The sequence below is a fragment of the Trachypithecus francoisi genome, unplaced genomic scaffold (assembly GCF_009764315.1).
Source record: "Trachypithecus francoisi isolate TF-2019V2 unplaced genomic scaffold, Tfra_2.0 Lachesis_group1, whole genome shotgun sequence".
Taxonomy (NCBI): Eukaryota; Metazoa; Chordata; class Mammalia; order Primates; family Cercopithecidae; genus Trachypithecus; species Trachypithecus francoisi.
The window spans coordinates 155,562,833-155,581,179 of NW_022681454.1; the positions used below are offsets into that span (position 1 = coordinate 155,562,833).

The 18,347-nt window shown below is 32.5% G+C and overlaps 1 protein-coding gene across 2 annotated transcripts in view; it reads right to left on the reverse strand.

The window, feature by feature from the left end:
* The window catches only part of FSTL5 (follistatin like 5), an 812,556-nt gene that overhangs the window by 552,370 nt on the left and 241,839 nt on the right, over positions 1–18,347 (reverse strand). The gene's annotated exons all lie outside the window — the stretch shown is intronic.

Below are 18,347 nucleotides of genomic sequence, written 5' to 3' on the forward strand. Positions count from 1 at the left end.
TTGTGCCAAGTTGTCCCATCTGTAATATGGGAATAATAGTACGGACCATCTCTAGAGTTGTTCAAACTATTACATGTAACAATCCATAGAAAGCACATCCTTGGCACGTGATAGATGTTTCATAAATGTTAGCTTTTACAGTAACAGAATTGTAGATAGGAGAAAGTAAATGTATACATACAAGGCAGAAAATGTAAGGAGACAGGAGTGGAAAATAACTGTCTCTTGAAAACTGTTTGATATAATGATCCTTTCTTATTTTGACCTTTGCCACCTGACAATCACTGATGCATATCATGATTAAATCAACAAATCATGAAGAATTAGATTTTCTTGTTACTTATATAGTCTAATAAACTCAATTTGCATCAGAAACGTTTAAGTGAATCCAGCAGTCTTGTACTAAGGCTGAAATTAGCAACTTCAATTCCTTATGCTTCTCTAGGCAGATTTAGCTTTGAGAATTTTAGAAAATGAAAAACGGCAGTAAATTGAATATACATATGCACATACATACACATAGATATGTATACACATATGTATACACATATACATGTATATATATATATATAGCATCAATGACACTGATGTATTAAAAAAAGTACATATTTGAAAGGTTACAAACACAACTTATAGTAATTTTTTGAGTATTTAGTATATATTAATATTTTCAGCTGTTTGTTTAAGCCTTTGCTATATAACAGCATCATAATAATTAAGAACATGAATTCTGATCCAGAGTTTAAATCCCTAGTTGCAAGCTTTAGGGCCCCAGGTGGTTACTTAACACATCTATAACTCAGATATAACTCAAGTTCCTCATTTGTAAAATAGGGATAACAATACTGTATCCTCATAGTTTTATCAAGATTAGAGGGTTGCAATTGGCACATATAAAACTCCTTGTGTTACTTATTATTATTATCAGCTCTTCAAAAATTGGTTTTGATAAGGACATAAATATGTGAATGGAAATGTATTTAATCAATTTAGTTCTTTTTTAAAGGAAGCTCATACATTAATTTTATTTTCATATTTATGCATGAATTTTCTAATGGAATTTAAATTAGCAAAATTAAAATTGCACAAAAAGATCAACACTACCACTGGCATATTTTTTAAAAAACTAATTTATATTTTCTGATAGCAGTGAAAATTAGAACAAATCTACTTGTAAAAAATGTCAAACTATTTCACTCTTTGATAAAATATAATTATTGATGAAGCATTCCTGAAATTTAAAACAAATAGATGGAAAAATAATTTATTGAAAAGATATTTCCAATGTATCTCCAATGTTATTTTAAATGTTGATAACTCACTGAAATATTGTAATACCTGGGTGATGAAATAATCTGTATAACAAATTCTCATGACACCCATTTGCTTCTGTAACAAACCTCTACATGTACGCCTGAAATTATAATTTAAAAAAATTTGTACAAAAAATCAATTTTGGAAAATTTATGTAATGCAGTAGTTCTTGAATTTTGGCATGCTTACAATCACCCAGAGAAGTTGTTAATATACAAATTATTTTCTCCACCTCACCCCAGAATTTCTGATTCAGTAGATCTCGAGTCTAGTCCAAGATTTATAGTTCTAACAAGTTCCCAGGTGATGATGATAGTGCTGCTTCCAGAACCAAACTTTAGGGCACTGACTTACTGAAATCCTAACTCATAATTAAAATATATAACACTAAGGGAAAGACTAGGTGAATAATTTTAAAATGCTCTTAAGTGGAAAAAGATGAGAAGTTAATGCTATAATCAAAACCTTATAAAATAATGCAATTATTTGGAAGATACTAGGAAAAGAAATTTAAAAATGAACATAGTTGATTAGCAAGGTTGACATGGTATTGGGTAAGTTTTGCTATTTTTACTTGATTGCTTTTTCATGTTCGATATGCTAAATTAAATAAGCAGGAGTCCATTAGCTTGAAGCTGTCTCTGTATTTTGAGTTCCTAAGTAAGAAACTGTACCCTAACTTATCAGTATGTAAACAAGCCAAAACTAATTTTAGGAATATATTTTTGTAACAAACTACCAGGTTTCAGCCAATCACAGGAAACCAATTCATCAGATCAGTTTCAAAAAAGGCAAATGCTTCATCCAACCATGGCCAAATAACATAGATGCCTAGTGGTAGCCAAGCAGGTCATTTATTTACTTTGGTTCTGTGTTTGGCCTGTAATAGCTCACCGCTAGGTGGAGCTTTCTGACTCTCTTCTGGTCCCGAGTGTTGCCAGATTGCTGAATTGTTCTTTGTGCAAACAAACTCCGTTAAATTTAATTTATCTGAACTTTCAAAAAAAATTAATGTGCTAAAAGAAAGTCCAAAATTACATCAATTATTACTATAAAATAAAGAAGAATACTTTAATGTAAAGTATAAAAATACTGATTTCGGAATAGAAAAATATTTCCCCATCCTTATGCCAGTATTGAATTAAGCAAATTGTTGATTTAATGTTTATAGAGTCTATATGGGGCTGCCATTATAATAGAGAAATTTGATTCACATACTTACATTTTGTATAATTTTATATCTTTTTTTTACTATCAAACAATGAGTTAAGATTTTTCAAGTGAGTGTTTTACTTTAGAATTGAAGAGTAAGCTAATGTTTTAAAAGTCTGATCATTTTACATTTTAGTCACAAATTGAGGTAGCTTTCTGAATCAGTGCAATTTCCCAATTTTAGAGGAATGCTCTACTATAACATGTCATATCTACCACATATATGTTGGTCACAATATTTCTCATATTTTCTCTTAAATCCTTTCTCTTAAAGCCTGTACTCTAGTTCAGAGATTTGAATTAGGATATTTTCCATTTTGTAGAAGTTAATGAACTATTTTACACTAGCTAGAAGCTGTGTGTTGCATGTAACTGCTACAATTAAAAGAAATTTAATTAATTCATATGCAATCCAAAGAAACCTCGTATTATGTAAATGAATAGCTAGAACATACCCTTTCTGACAGTAATTATCCATGACTAATGCCGAACTTAAGTTTCAGCTGAGATTAAATCAATTTAATCTGATCAACGTGTCAAAGATTTCTTCTAAGTACATTCAGTCAGATAACACACTAAATGAATTTTAATCAAGAACTTATATCCTGGTAGCTTATAGCTTGATAAAATAGCATTTGTTCCCCAAAAGGATTATATATTTAACAAGTTCATATTTTATAAGTATTATTCCTTCAGAACATTACAAAACTTCCACAAATTTAAAAAGAGATAAAATATTAAAAGATTAAACATATCAAGCAATAGCAAAATAATTCCCTATTATTCTAAGATGGCATTATCAGATTCTCAATAATGAATACAATTATCTTAAAATATATATTTATGTTTATATTCTTGTCTATATCTAATATATCAGCTGATACGTACAGAGTGGATCTAAATTGAAATAAACTTTAATTTTAATAAAATACAATTATTTTTATGAGCAAGGTGGTATGCTGGTTGGTATAGGATACACAAAAAGAATAATCATTGACACTTGACTCTTCAAGTGGCTTACAAAGAGCATAGGACAGGACTTGAACATGCTTAAGTAGAGAGGCTAAGATATAGGGGGACATTTAAGGGCACAAAGGAGATTGAGATAATGTGAGACCTCACAAACAATGCACCATGCAATACAAACAATTGAGGTTTTGTTTAAAGAATGAGTTAAGAGTCCAATGGCTGATAAGAGGATATACAGGGTATGGAATAGAGACAGATGCAGGATTTAAAACAATAATAAAAGAGGGAGGAAAGAACCAGATTTTGAAGTTAGCTGTTTTTAATGTGGAATATTGATATATTAATTTGAGGTGCTCATTAGCTCATAAAATGTTTTATGTTAAAGTACAAAATGTAAGTATTATGTTCACAATTATTTGTTAAAAAGAATAACAGATTTTGGTCATAGAACAGAATTTGAGTCTTTGCTTTTCCATTACACTCTGGTGTGACCTCAGCCAGGCTGCAATCCCTTTGGACCTTCTGTTCTAGTAGTAAAATAAGAGGTAACCGGCACTTTATCTTTGGATTTGCTCTCATCCAAAAAATCCTTTAATTTAATAATGCTCAGCAAAATGCAGTTCTAATGAAAGCTACTGTATGGTGAGTATATTTAGTAAGTTTTCTCTATAATGTCTTGTATTTATCGTTCACCTGCCTTGAACAATCATATACTTCTCTATCATATTTACATACTCTAGAAATAGCCTCAGCTATGCAAAATACAGGAGAATTTTGACTTCAATTTTCTAAATTACGCTTCTAAGACTTTGATTTACTTTTTGTTTCATGCTAATACGGTGCAAAAGTAATTGTGGTTTTTGCCATTACTTTCAATGGGTTTTTACAATTTGAGTTTAAAAATCAGAATCTTCTATTTGTATTTTGACTACAAGTATGATTTTTAGGCAAGTCAGTTAAAAATCTCTGAACTTCAGTTTTCCCATTTAACTAAAACATAGTAGGAACTCAGTAACTATTACTGCCATGAACATGTAAAATGAAGATAATAATAATTATCATAATAATATTATGTGGTTGTTAAGAATATTAAAATGATGCACTGAAAATTCCTGGTATAGGATATCTGCTTAATGAATGTATTTATTACTGTTATTAAGAATTATCATTTATTACAGATTTGGTACATAGAACATATTGACTTAGAATCACTGAATCAAATAAATGACTGCCTCTACAGCTCTTGTTATTATTATAGGCATTGGAAATTTAGGGGAGTGTTACAGCATGTGTGTTCCCAAAATATACTCTAAAAATTTTCATGGACATTCACTGTATAAGAATTTCTTTCAGCTGCAAAAAGAAAAAAAGGAAGAAGGAAAAATTCAAAATTACATTATACAATTAAATATTTTGATTTAGAATTAAGTATAATATTTTGGTGATGTTTTGCTACCCACAAATGGAAAAATTGTGAAACTCTCTATTACATAAAAAATAACAATTTCCTGTTGCACACTGTAAATTCTAACAAAAATGCATTCAAACCTCACAAACTTTATGGCAAGGGGCAGTTCAAGTAAACATGGGAATGCCCACAGAAGATTGAGCACAGTATGATCTTTTCATGACCTGTAATAATTGGGATGTGTGTTTTCTGCTGCTATTTTGCGAAGTCGGTCAAAAAAGGCTGCCTGACTAAAAGTTTGCCCAGTGTGCTACTATTGAACAACAATCCTTTTGAACAGTCACATAATCTGTAGTTCAGTGAGTTTGAACCCTTCTTTTCTACCTTATTTTAGACAATCCATTGCTTCTGCAAGCTTCTTCATGTAATTCTGCAACACATGAAGGTGTTTTTTGTTTTTGTTTTTGTTTTATTAAGAAGAGGCCAGTATGAAAATAATAAGTAGAAAAAAGCCAGGGATCCAGGTAATTTGCATCCATCCAAGTTATAATTTCTTTTCATGTCAATGAATGTTTGCTAGGGGGTATAATTTTTGATGTGTCATTTCAAGAAGTTAAGTGATTTGAGATCAGTACCTAATATGGAAACAGTTATTTCTTATTTGATGTTCTCAACTGAAGTGTGATAATTCTGAAAGCAGAACAGAGTGTGATACAATCTAACACTCTTTCCAACCTCAACGTGCAACCTTGATAACAAATTCCACAAAGGTTTTTCTAATTATTAATTGTTTTCTTTCTAAGTTCTATCTAAAGTGGTGATTTCTCTTATTATCTTAATATCTCCATCCCATTGAAAAATTAGTCATACTTATCATTATACACTTTGGCTAAAAGTACTTATTTAGATGATAAGTTGGTTAGAAGCCAAAGAAATGTCACTGTTTCCCTTAGAACTACTTTAACATTATAAATAGATTGGTAGATATAGAGACAGAAAGACACATAGACCATATGTGAATTTATGATATTTAAGGTCTTCTTTTAGATAACTAAGACTTGTGAATATTAGAAACAAAATATTTGTTCTAAAGTGTTTTAATTCAGTAAATTATTTGAGTGACATTCAGAAAAAAGTAAATTGTTTTGCTCAATAGTTAGCTGCCACTCTCCTCTATAAACCATGTTGATCTAGATAATAAATAAGAAAATAAATCAATTAACATAAATAAAAATAGCATTTTATTTTATATAAATCTATGCAATGAGAGAAAAGGCATATGCTAAATCATCTGAGAGACTTAAAATATTTCAGGCTTTGGAATAATCCCAACACTTAAAAAATATCTTATTTCTTATTAAAATTTAAAATAGTAGGTAGATATTCTCAAATAAGAAAGGCATTTTATGCAATGATTTAAAAATATTAAACAGCATTTTAAAAATGTTTAAGTGAAGGTCAAGCATTGTAATAGATGGGTGGATTTGTCCAGCCAAATTTCAGACTATAATGTTTATTGTTAGAGTCAGTACAGCAATATGGTTAATATATTTTTTAATGAAGATATAGTAATTTCTGTTATAATTATAAAAATAAATGGCTGCTAGAAAAGGAATATTATATTTTTAAGTTTTAACTTTAAAATCAACTCTAGTAAATTATCTTTTTACAATATATTTTTTCCTTTATTAGAGTAAAATTGAAAACAAATAGTTTATTAATTTAAAAAGTAAATATTAGTCATTAAAACTATGATTTTCATAAAGAAGAATTAGATTTTCCAAAGAAATTAAGCATCAAAATGCAAAAATGCATTTAATTTCTTTAGAAGAAATGTATTTTTTCTTTATGATAAAGTGTAATACATTTATATTTACTTTTTTAAATTAAGAGATTGTTTTTAGAGCAATATAATGTTCACAGCCAAACTGAATGGAAAGTACAGAGTTCCCATATATTCCCTTCCCACATAAACACACAACCTTCCCCACCATTAACACCCTGAATTAGTGTGGTACATCGTTAATATGCACGAATCAATTTTTCCAGATTATGAGCTCAAGTCAATCCCTCCATTACCCTGAACCCTCGGCAATCGCTGATATATTTAATGACAAAATTATAGTTTTGCCTTTTCTAGAATATCATAAAGTTGGAATTATATAATATGTAGGCTTTTATCATGGACTTATTTCATTTAATGATATACATTTTAAATCCCTCCATGTCTATGTCTGGCTTCATAGCTCATTTCTCTTAACTGCTGGAAAATATCCCATTGTATGGATTAACATGATTTATTTATCCATTCACCTACTGAAGGGCATCTTAGTTGCTTCTCAGGTTTGACATTGTAAATAAAGTGAGTTGCTATAAATATTTATGTACAGGTTTTTGTGTAAGACATAGAGTTTCTGTTCATTTAGGTAAATACCAAAATGTACTATTGTTACTATAGATCGGGTGGCAAGGTCATGTTTAGTTTTATAAGAAACTGCCAAACTGTCTTCCAAAGTGACTCTTCTATTTTGCATTCCCCCCAGCAATGAATGAGAGTTTTTCATTGCTCTATATCCTCATCAGTAGTTAGTGTCTGCAATGTTTTGGATTTTTGCCATTCAATTAGGTAGTTGTGGTATCTTGAAGTCTTAATTTGCAATTCCATAATCATAATATAAGATTGATTGAGCATATTTTCATATGTTTGTTTACCATTTGCAAGTCATCTTCACTGAGGTGTTGCTTTAAGTATTTACCCATTTTTATTGCGAAGGTTTAAGAATTTGTATGTTTTGTGTACCAGTCTGTTATCAGATGTGTCTTTGCAAATATTTTCTCCCAATCTGTAGTATGTCTTCTCAATCTCATGACAGTGATTTTTGCAGATAAATTTTTAATTATAATTAAGCCCAACTCATCAATTTTTCCTTTCACTTATTGTCCTTTGTTATTGTAACTACAATGTATTCACCAAACTCAGCCTCCTAGATGTCCTCCAAATAGATCATCTAGGAGTTTTATAGTATTGCATATTGCATTTAAACTTGTGATTCAAGGTGAATATTTTTCTTTGAATTATGTAAGGTCTGTGACTAGATTTGTCTTCCTTCCTTTCTCTCCCCTACCCTCCCCTTCCCTCCCCTCCTTTCCTCTCCTGTCCTCTCCTCTCCTTTCCTTTCCTTTCCCTTTTTTTAGTATAGATATCCAGTGCTTCAGCACCATTTGTTGACAAGCATATCCTCTCTTCATTTAATTAGTTTTGCTTTTTTTTGTCAGAGATCAGTAAACTCTAATGGTGTGGGTCTGTTTCTGGGCTCTGTACTGTTCCATCACTCTTTCTTTGTCTTTCCAGCACCATACTGTCTTGACTACTGCAGCTTTAAAGTATATATTGAAGTCAGATAGCTCAATATGCCTGACTGTCTTCTTCTTCAATATTCTATCAGATCATCTAAATCTTTTGCTTTGCCATATAAACTTTAGAATCAGTTTGTCCATATCCAAAAAGTAAGCTGGGATTTTCAATCGAGTAATATTTATTTTTATGAATTTTTTTGTAGAATGTACATAACTGGAAGTAACTTTAAATGTTGCCAGTGAACTTAATTACTGGAACAATACACTCAATCACAATCTTAAATACCACTCTAGCAGATGTAGGTAGGCGTGTGTGCGTGTGTGTGTGTGTGTGTGTGTGTGTACATAGTTCAAACTTGAAAATTATAGCTAAGAAAAAAAATCTAGTGCAAAAGCCCAATACATAAAATAATCCAAAGTGTCACCATTCTGATTAAAGCAGGGGTGAGAATGAGTACCAGATATGGCTTCCCTTAGTCTCTCTGATATCCAGTAGGGAAAAAGTGAAAAATTCAGGATTTCTACAGAGTGCTGGAATAAATGATGTCTCATTTTTCCCTCAAATTTGTAATTTTTGATGTGTGGCTGTTTATTTTTACTCCACATTTTCTTCATACCTAATGCATTAGAAACAATGTCAGATTTTTTTTAAGAGACATATTTATAATAGTTGCCTTAACATCAGTTTTTGGGAAAGATTCTTTAAATTCCTGAGTTTTTCTGGCCCTGAGCCATTATCAGTGATGTAGTGATTAGTGTGTAACAAAAGTCACTGTTTGTAGCATTCTCTGGTTTCTGTGTTGTAAAATACTCCCACTGTGTCTGATTTGAAGCTACAAACAAGACCTCACATCTGAATTTAAGAAGAGATGTGGGCAGCCAGCTCTCATAAACCAGTATAAGCCAGCTCCAGCAAAGCTAAATTCTTAGTTTTGGCATAAATCTAAACAGAGTCAATGTTTAACAATTTTTTCTTCCCAAAACCGCCCTATGGTTGAGAGTACTGACTAGTTCATTAATTTCTTCAATAAACTTTTGCATAGGAAATAAAAGAGAACCTTATTTTTTAAGAATCAACTTATTATCATATACGAAGCACTAGTCTTCCATGAGAAAGTTTAAAAATATCATATCAGTTATTTTTAAAACATTTTTTCTCTTTTGAGGACTTACACCAATGTTAATAGCATTTTCTAAATAGCAAAGCATAAGAAGTAAATACAGTGTCTTCAGGTTTAGAACACAGGATTCACCACTGACACAATTCTGGTTGCTAGTCACATGATCACTCAAGTTCCTTGGGTAGTAAAAAAAAATTAGGATGCAAAGCACTCTCTCTATGCTCTTAAACTCATTTGCTTCAACTCCCTGCCTCTCTGCTCCAACAGATGTGTTTTAAATCTATTTCATAACTAATTTCTCCAAAAACTTTGTTTATCCCTTGAATTATTTCATTTCCCCCAACTTGGGTGTTTGGAAAAACTGCAAGCTTTTTCAGATTTCCAAGTGCTTATACTCCTTTCCTGGAGCAAAAGACACAGAGTCAATCTGCTGTGTGAATTAGACACAGGCAAAGGGGGAAATAATATAATACTACCTCAAAAGTATTACACTACCATGATAAAAGAAGGCAACTTGCCTAGTAGGGGTCCCAGAAAGCATTCTAAAGAAGAGAAGTCTGGCACTACATAGAAATTAGGGATGTGGACAATAGATGAGTAAAAGGATATTTTCAGCAAAGGTATGAATATGTGAGCAGGTTGATCTAATGCTACTAAAGGGGAGTGATTCTGATTATGATTTTTAGAAGATGTTAGAGAATTAGGCAGAAGATAATAATAGGCAGCCTTAGACAGTATGTTTAGGATGTGTCATTGGGACAGTAGAAGCTGGTCTTTAATAGTTTTAAGGAGTTTGTGGAGGATAGAAAAGAAAAAACAAGAGTCAGGAAGCCACTACCTTGATCTAGGTGAAAATAGTGTGAGTCAAACAAGAACAGCTCTAAGAAATCAATTTATGGAGCAATATAGTATGTGTTGGAAACAGAAGAGCCAAAGAGGGTAGTTTTGCACAAAAGGAAAGGAGTTAAGAGTGGTTATAAATAAAGACAGTTTTTGTAAGCAGCATTGTGAGAAGTGGAGGAAATTCTTGACCAGTAGACTCAATATTCTTGTACAATAATAACAATGTGATAATATTATTGCTTCATGAGCATTTTATGTGGGTCTACATGTATTATTTAATTTAATAGTATACCAATATGAAAATCTTATTTTCACATTTTCAAATGAATAACCTGGTGGTCAGAAATTTTAAGTTTTGGGACTGCAAAGAAAGTGGGTGCCAGATTTGAGCCTTAAAGTCAGATAGGTCTGACTGATTAAATGTGCATGTTTTCAGTCTTCATGTTGTATGCTTTCTTTGCAGTAGGTGGTAAGTTTCTCTCTCCTGTGGAAGACAAGTCATTTGTTAAGAGCAACAACATTCTAAAATAGTCATTTTTAGTACAAAGAAGATAAATAACAGGCTATGGACTAATACGTCATCACTCTCAATGGTATAATCCAAATATCTTCAATTGTACCAGTGTGCCAAGTTACAATGTTATTTTTCAGCAAAACTCAATCATTTCAAGTATGATGGTAAAGAAGTAAGGTTATGGGACTATTTAAGTAATGGTTCTAATTGTCAGGTGTAGTGGAAGTATTTGAATAAAAAGCAGAAGCAACGAAGAAAAAATGTATTGCAGATGGGGTACAAAAAAAGGGTTCAAGTTGGGTAAAAAATGCATAGTTTTTCAAATTCTTGCACGTCAATTTGCTTTGGTATTTTAATGTCACTTACAGTAAAAGAATTAAGTCCAACATATTCTTTTCAACTGAAGCAACGATCTATTGTGACGGTTCTCTAATATATAAAAATAAGAAATTCTTCTTTCCACCCATAACAAGAGACTATTTTTAAATCTAAAATTGCCAAGATCTTTAGTCTTTTGTTAGATATTGTTTATCATCTTTGTATTCATAAGCTTTGATACTTATCTGCCTTCTTCATATGTCTGAAAATTAAGCTCCACATTGCATATATATAAGTTAATGCTCTTAAAACAAATTGTCCTAACAATAATAATGGCTATCCTATAAGAATGTGTGTATATAAATATACACACACATATGTATGTAAATATATGCATGTTTGTATTTTAAAATCCCATGTAGCCCATAGACCACTGTGACTTTTCCATCTTTGTGTCTTATTGATTTATTTATATCCTATACCACTTGGCTTATTATTTCATACTTTTCTGATGAGCCAATATGATTTTTCAAGTTGTTCCATATTTATGTCTTTTGCATATTTGAAATCTTCACTCATTCATAAAATAAAATTAATATCTTTAAACTCATTGCTTGTCCAAAGTAAAAGTTTCCCAGTTACTTTTAAATATTATTTTATTAATGTTATTGGTTAGCTGAAATTCCTAGGCTTCTAAATATTTGAATGTTCTTCCCATCACCAGCTTTTGGTCACATTCAAGCTGTTGATAAATTCTTACATGTTATAAAATAAAACAAAGCTAAACAATACAATGCATCAAGAAATTATCTTTTCATAAACATTTTAGTTTGCATATGATCATCTTCTCTACACTTGCTTTTATATCCTGTGTAAATTGCTTAGATAATAACATTGGTATTTTACTGTCCATTTTACGTGTTGGCCGACACGCATGGCGGGTTAGGTGTATATTTAGACGAAAGCGTGACATGGTCTGGCACCTCACTCTCCCTACCCTGCCAATGTATTGGACATTGCTGGTCTTTGCAGGTTTTCTCTGATTATGCCTTTCAGACAGCACAGCCACAGGATCCCACTGGATTGCTATTTCATGGTGTGTCAACCTTGGTGACTGTCCTTGTTTCTTTCCTCTCCCCACCTTCTCCTTTCTGGCTCATGTTAAGGTTGTGTTATAAAAGTCTCTACAGAAAAATAATCACCTAAGCACTGAAAAGGATACTAAGAAGGATGTCATGTGCTTAGACCCTGAAGAGTCTTATATTTTAGTAATGATCTGAGATAGTTAAAACATAAATATTTCATAAGGTAAAAAAGTTGTCACATGAGAGATACAGAATTATATAAATTTTTGTAGGAGAAAAACATCTATTTTGAGAGAAAAAAAAAAGCTTCCTAATAGAACTCAGATTTGATAGTGGATTTTTTTAATGATTAGGATTTTGAAGGTGGAAATTGGTTAGAAAAGAAGAGCACAGAAATACAGAAAACCGATCATCTTTGTCCCCTAACCCTCAACTCTTCTATCATTTTTATATTGCCCTTACAAGTGGTTTCAGAGTGATAATTCCCTAAATCGATAAGCCAATCTGTACAGTTGTCCCAATAAAGAAAACCTAGCAAAACTTACTATGTCTCTTTTTAGTTGATTTTTAAATTATTGTTTACCATATGTTTGCTTACACTGAAAACAGCACTGAAATCACTTTTTCTATGTAGTTGGCTCTTTAAGTGGTAGCACTAAAGTATGGAGAGTAAGAAAACATATCTCCCAAACAAGTCTTTCTTCTAATACTAATAATGACCATTTTTCTATACTGACCTAAGCATTTTACCTCATTTGATCTTTGTAACAATCTTAAATGCTATTTGTTTCTTGTTTTACAAATGGAGCTAGGCTTCAAACTGATGCTTCCTTGAACTATTAACCATTACATTATTCTGCCTGTGCTTTCTTCCTATCAATGTTTATAGTTCCTGAAAACAATATAGAAGATATTTATTACAGACAATTGAAATGTAAAACTTCAGCACAGTAGAAAATCAGGGGATCTTAGTTTGACATCACTGTATATAAAATTACAGGTGAAAACATGAGTGAATGTGACAGAAGAAAAGAAATTATTTATAGAAAGAAGGTTGAGAAGTATAACAACTAGACTTTCAAATAGTTTGTCAAGAAAAATTAGACTGCCCTCAGTCACGAAATAACTCATATGTAACTTTTTTAAAACCTCACATGATCAGTAGTGGTTAGGAGCATTGGATCTGACCTTCTATTGCTTGAGTTTGAAACCTGATTCCATCAGTAACTAGCTATGTAATCTTAGAATTTTGTAGCGGTATTTTTTTTCTTTCTTTCTTTTTTGCTTTAGTTTTCTCATCTGTAAAATGGAGATATTAATAGAACTGATTTCATAGATATAAATCAATGTATGCAAATCCCTTAAAATAGTGTCTGCCAGACATGATGACTGCTATGTTAGACATTATGACAGACTATAAAATAGTGTCTGTCAGCACCTTAATGTCTGCTATTATTAACAGGCCAAGGTAGGAGTATCACCTGAAGTCAAGCGTTTGAGACCAACCTGGCCAACATGGTGAAACCCTGTCTCTACTAAAAATACAAAAATTAGCTGGGCCTGGCTCATACATGTAATCCCAGCTACTCAAAAGGCTGAGGCATGAGAATCACTTGAATCCAGGAGGCAGAGATTGCAATGAGTTGAGATCAACTATTTTAGCCAATACAGAGCTTCCTTCAATGGAATAGAGATTAGTTTGTTAATAGTTGTGAATTTAGGGAATTTAAGGAATTAAGAAGGCAATGAAAGTTCTTTTGCATATATCTACACATATACATAATTTACATAATCTTAGTGTGTGTATGTATGTGTATATGCTACTATACACATGTTTTCCTCTTAAGTGAACTCCTAATTTACTATGGTATATTGAAGATATAAACATTATTTGTTATCTTCTTAAACCCTTTGAGACAACTAAAAATACTTTAAAATAGATCTGCAAGGATGAAGAGAATTGGAGGAAACAACAACAAAATATTGGAATCTTGTAAGACTATAGACAGGTGGGAACTGACTTAGTGGCACTGAGCAAGCTGAATCCCAACTTTGTGGTTGGTAAAGCTGCAAATCTTATTTATGCACAGTTTCCTCAGATAAATTAGCAATACCAAGCACCTCAGGAAATGAAAATGACAGTGATTACTAAAATACGGAGGCCTGTTGAAAATTTTGTGCAAAGTCAATAAATTGCCAGATCCCCTCTCTTATGCAACCCTGGTAGAAACCTGGAGGTTTATTCTTTCAGGACACAGCTAAACCATATGGAATCTGGAGAGTACTGGAAGCTGAATGCCATAAAAAGCAGCCCTCTACCACAGTGCATTTCACCCCAGCCCCTGGCAGGAATGTTGAAAGCCGTAATCTTAGCCATCAGGCAGATTATCCAGATTCTTCTTTGAAGAATTTTTATGTAAAATTGGGAGTTCCTTAATAATGATTCACCCGGGTCACTCACAGGAAAGGTGATGGTTGAAAAACCTTACTCAGTGCTCAGAAATTCTAAGTCAGATTTTTGGTGTCCTTTTCTTAATCAAGAACAAAAAGCCAGCATTAACTGGGCATATGAGTAAACCCTCTAACATGAAAGATAAGACCAAAATAAACAAACAGATTAAAACAATGTGAAATGAGTCAATGCAGTTAAAAAAATACTGTAAAAACAAAACAGAACAAAACCTATAATTTATATCCTCAGAGAAATGAGATAATAGCCAATATATCAAATAAAAATGAAAGGAAACTTTATAAAAATCAATGATATAACAGATAGGAGAAAAAAATGTAAAACGACATAGATATCACTTCCAGAATTCCAAAGTCCAAATAATAGAAGGTCCAGATGGAAAGGGAAGGAAAACAGATGGTAGGAAATAATTAATAAAATTATTAAAATATTTCCCAGAACTGAAGGACATGAATTGCCAACTTGAGAGAGTTCACCCAGTGCCCAGTAAAATGAATTAGAATAGACACATACCATGACACACTGTAAAATTTAAAAATATTGAAGACAAAAAGAATTTGCTACAGCCTCCTGAAAGAAAAATAAAATGCTCTATCACACAAAATGGATTAGGAATTAGACTTGATTCTGACTTTTCAGCAGCAACAGGGAAGTCTGGAAGGCCATAAAGCAGTACACAATTCTGAGGGAAAAAATTCTGTGCCAATTATGGCCCTAACCTTGCTCTCCTTTTCATGCCCTGATTCTGAGTCAGCTACCAATACATTTTTCTCCCAAAGAGGTATATCTGCTTTAGCATGCTCCTCAGCACTGGAGGTAAGCAACGGCAAACTTAGAAGCCAAAGATCACCATCTCTCCTTCTCCTCATACATGCATGCTGTACTTTTTGGTGTCTGGTCCACAATTCAGCCCTGCCAGTTGCCCTGCTTATTGAAATATTACTGAACTTTAAGATATTCTAATGAGGCTTTCCTCTGACATTTTTACCAACATGTCCAGTTTCTTTGTCTAACTATCACTCATCATATAGTTCTCATCTTACATGACCTCTCATTTAAGAGACCTTCTTTTTTGGTTACTGTAGCCTTGTAGTATAGTTAGAAGTCAGGTAGCATGATGCCTCCAGCTTTGTTCTTTTGACTTAGGATTGTCTTGGCAATGCGGGCTCTTTTTTGGTTCCATATGAACTTTAAAGCAGTTTTTTCCAATTCTGTGAAGAAATTCATTGGTAGCTTCATGGGGATGGCATTGAATCTATAAATAACCTTGGGCAGTATGGCCATTTTCACGATATTGATTCTTCCTATCCATGAGCATGGTATGTTCTTCCATTTGTTTGTGTCCTCTTTTATTTCACTGAGCAGTGGTACCAAAACAGAGATATAGACCAATGGAACAGAACAGAGTCCTCAGAAATAATACCACACATCTACAGCCATTTGATCTTTGACAAACCTGAGAGAAACAAGAAATGGGGAAAGGATTCCCTATTTAATAAATGGTGCTGGGAAAATTGGCTAGCCATAAGTAGAAAGCTGAAACTGGATGCTTTCCTTACTCCTTATACGAAAATTAATTCAAGATGGATTACAGACTTAAATGTTAGACCTAATACCATACAAACCCTAGAAGAAAACCTAGGTAGTACCATTCAGGACATAGGCATGGGCAAGGACTTCATGTCTAAAACACCAAAAGCAACGGCAGCAAAAGCCAAAATTGACAAATGGGATCTCATTAAACTAAAGAGCTTCTGCACAGCAAAAGAAACTACCATCAGAGTGAACAGGCAACCTACAGAATGGGAGAAAATTTTTGCAATCTACTCATCTGACAAAGGGCTGATATCCAGAACCTACAAAGAACTCAAACAAATTTACAAGAAAAAAACAAACAACCTCATCAAAAAGTGGGCAAAGGCTATGAACAGACATTTCTCAAAAGAAGACATTCATACAGCCAACAGACACATGAAAAAATGCTCATCATCACTCGCCATCAGAGAAATGCAAATCAAAACCACAATGAGATACCATCTCACACCAGTTAGAATGGAAATCATTAGAAAATCAGGAAACAACAGGTGCTGGAGAGGATGTGGAGAAATAGGAACACTTTTACACTGTTGGTGGGATTGTAAACTAGTTCAACCATTATGGAAAACAGTATGGCAATTCCTCAAGGATCTAGAACTAGATGTACCATATGACCCAGCCATCCCACTACTGGGTATATACCCAAAGGATTATAAATCATGCTGCTATAAAGACACATGCACACGTACGTTCATTGCAGCACTATTCACAATAGCAAAGACTTGGAATCAACCCAAATGTCCATCTGTGACAGACTGGATTAAGAAAATTTGGCACATATGCACCATGGAATATTATGCAGCCATAAAAAAGGATGAGTTTGTGTCCTTTGTAGGGACATGGATGCAGCTAGAAACCATCATTCTTAGCAAACTATCACAAGAACAGAAAACCAAACACCGCATGTTCTCACTCATAGGTGGGAACTGAACAATGAGATCACCTGGACTCGGGAAGGGGAACATCACACACCGGGGTCTATCATGGGGAGGGGGGAGGGGGGACGGATTGCACTGGGGAGTTATACATGATATAAATGATGAATTGATGGGTGCTGATGAGTTGATGGGTGCAGCACACCAACATGGCACAAGTATACATATGTAACAAACCTGCACGTTATGCACATGTACCCTAGAACTTAAAGTATAATAATAAAAAAAAAAGAGACCTTCTTTTACACTTTCCTTTATACTCTTCCTTACACTACTTTAATATTAAAGTGGATCCCTTTCACCACTCCTATTCATCAATATCAGTGTACTTTTGTAGAACTCTGTGTTTTTTCTGCATGACATCTAAAAAATTGTGATTAGAGAGCTACTAGTTTAAATATGTATTTACTATTGACACTCAATAAATCTGTGCTCCAAGAGAGAAAAAGTTCTGTTTTTTTGTTCAAAAACTTCATCATCAGGGACTAGCAGAGTCTCTGGTGATCTTGATAAGGGCATAAGTAAATGCTTCATACACGAATTTATTTATTTTATGCAAAAACAATAAAAATTATCAAATTGCACTAAAATTAAAATATTTTACAGTTTTATATATGTATGCCATTTAAAAGTTATATATAAACATATAGGTAGATATGGATATTCAGCAAAAGTGATTTTTTTAAAATACCATAAATTGGGCAGAAAATTGTTTCTATGAGAAATATTATGAAAAAAAGTCATAAGAAACACTGGTGCACACCTTCATCTTTTGTGTATGATGGTTAATTAAAACAGACACAATTGGGAGGTTGGAATAGTAGAATTTCCAATGCTGAAAAATAATAAACTGGTCAAATAATATATAGTTTATAAAATTTGGCATCCTAAAGAAATATTGGAATGCATATTACATATCAAAATAATTGCCTTTGATTTTTACTTTGTCAGAGCACTTGGTTATAAGATCCTTTTAATAATTTATTAGCTGTATTCTTACGAATAAACATTATCTTTATTTTAAACTTTCCTGTATAGGGAACTGGTTATCCTTAATTTATCCTTAACTTAGTATTTTTTTTAATTGGTGACATAAGGCATGGAACAGGTTTCCAGCATCTAATGTTAATTAGTTTATTAATCAATAATTTTAAAATCATATTTGTTGCTTTAGTCCTCAGCTAAAAGGGTAATGGGCATAAAAA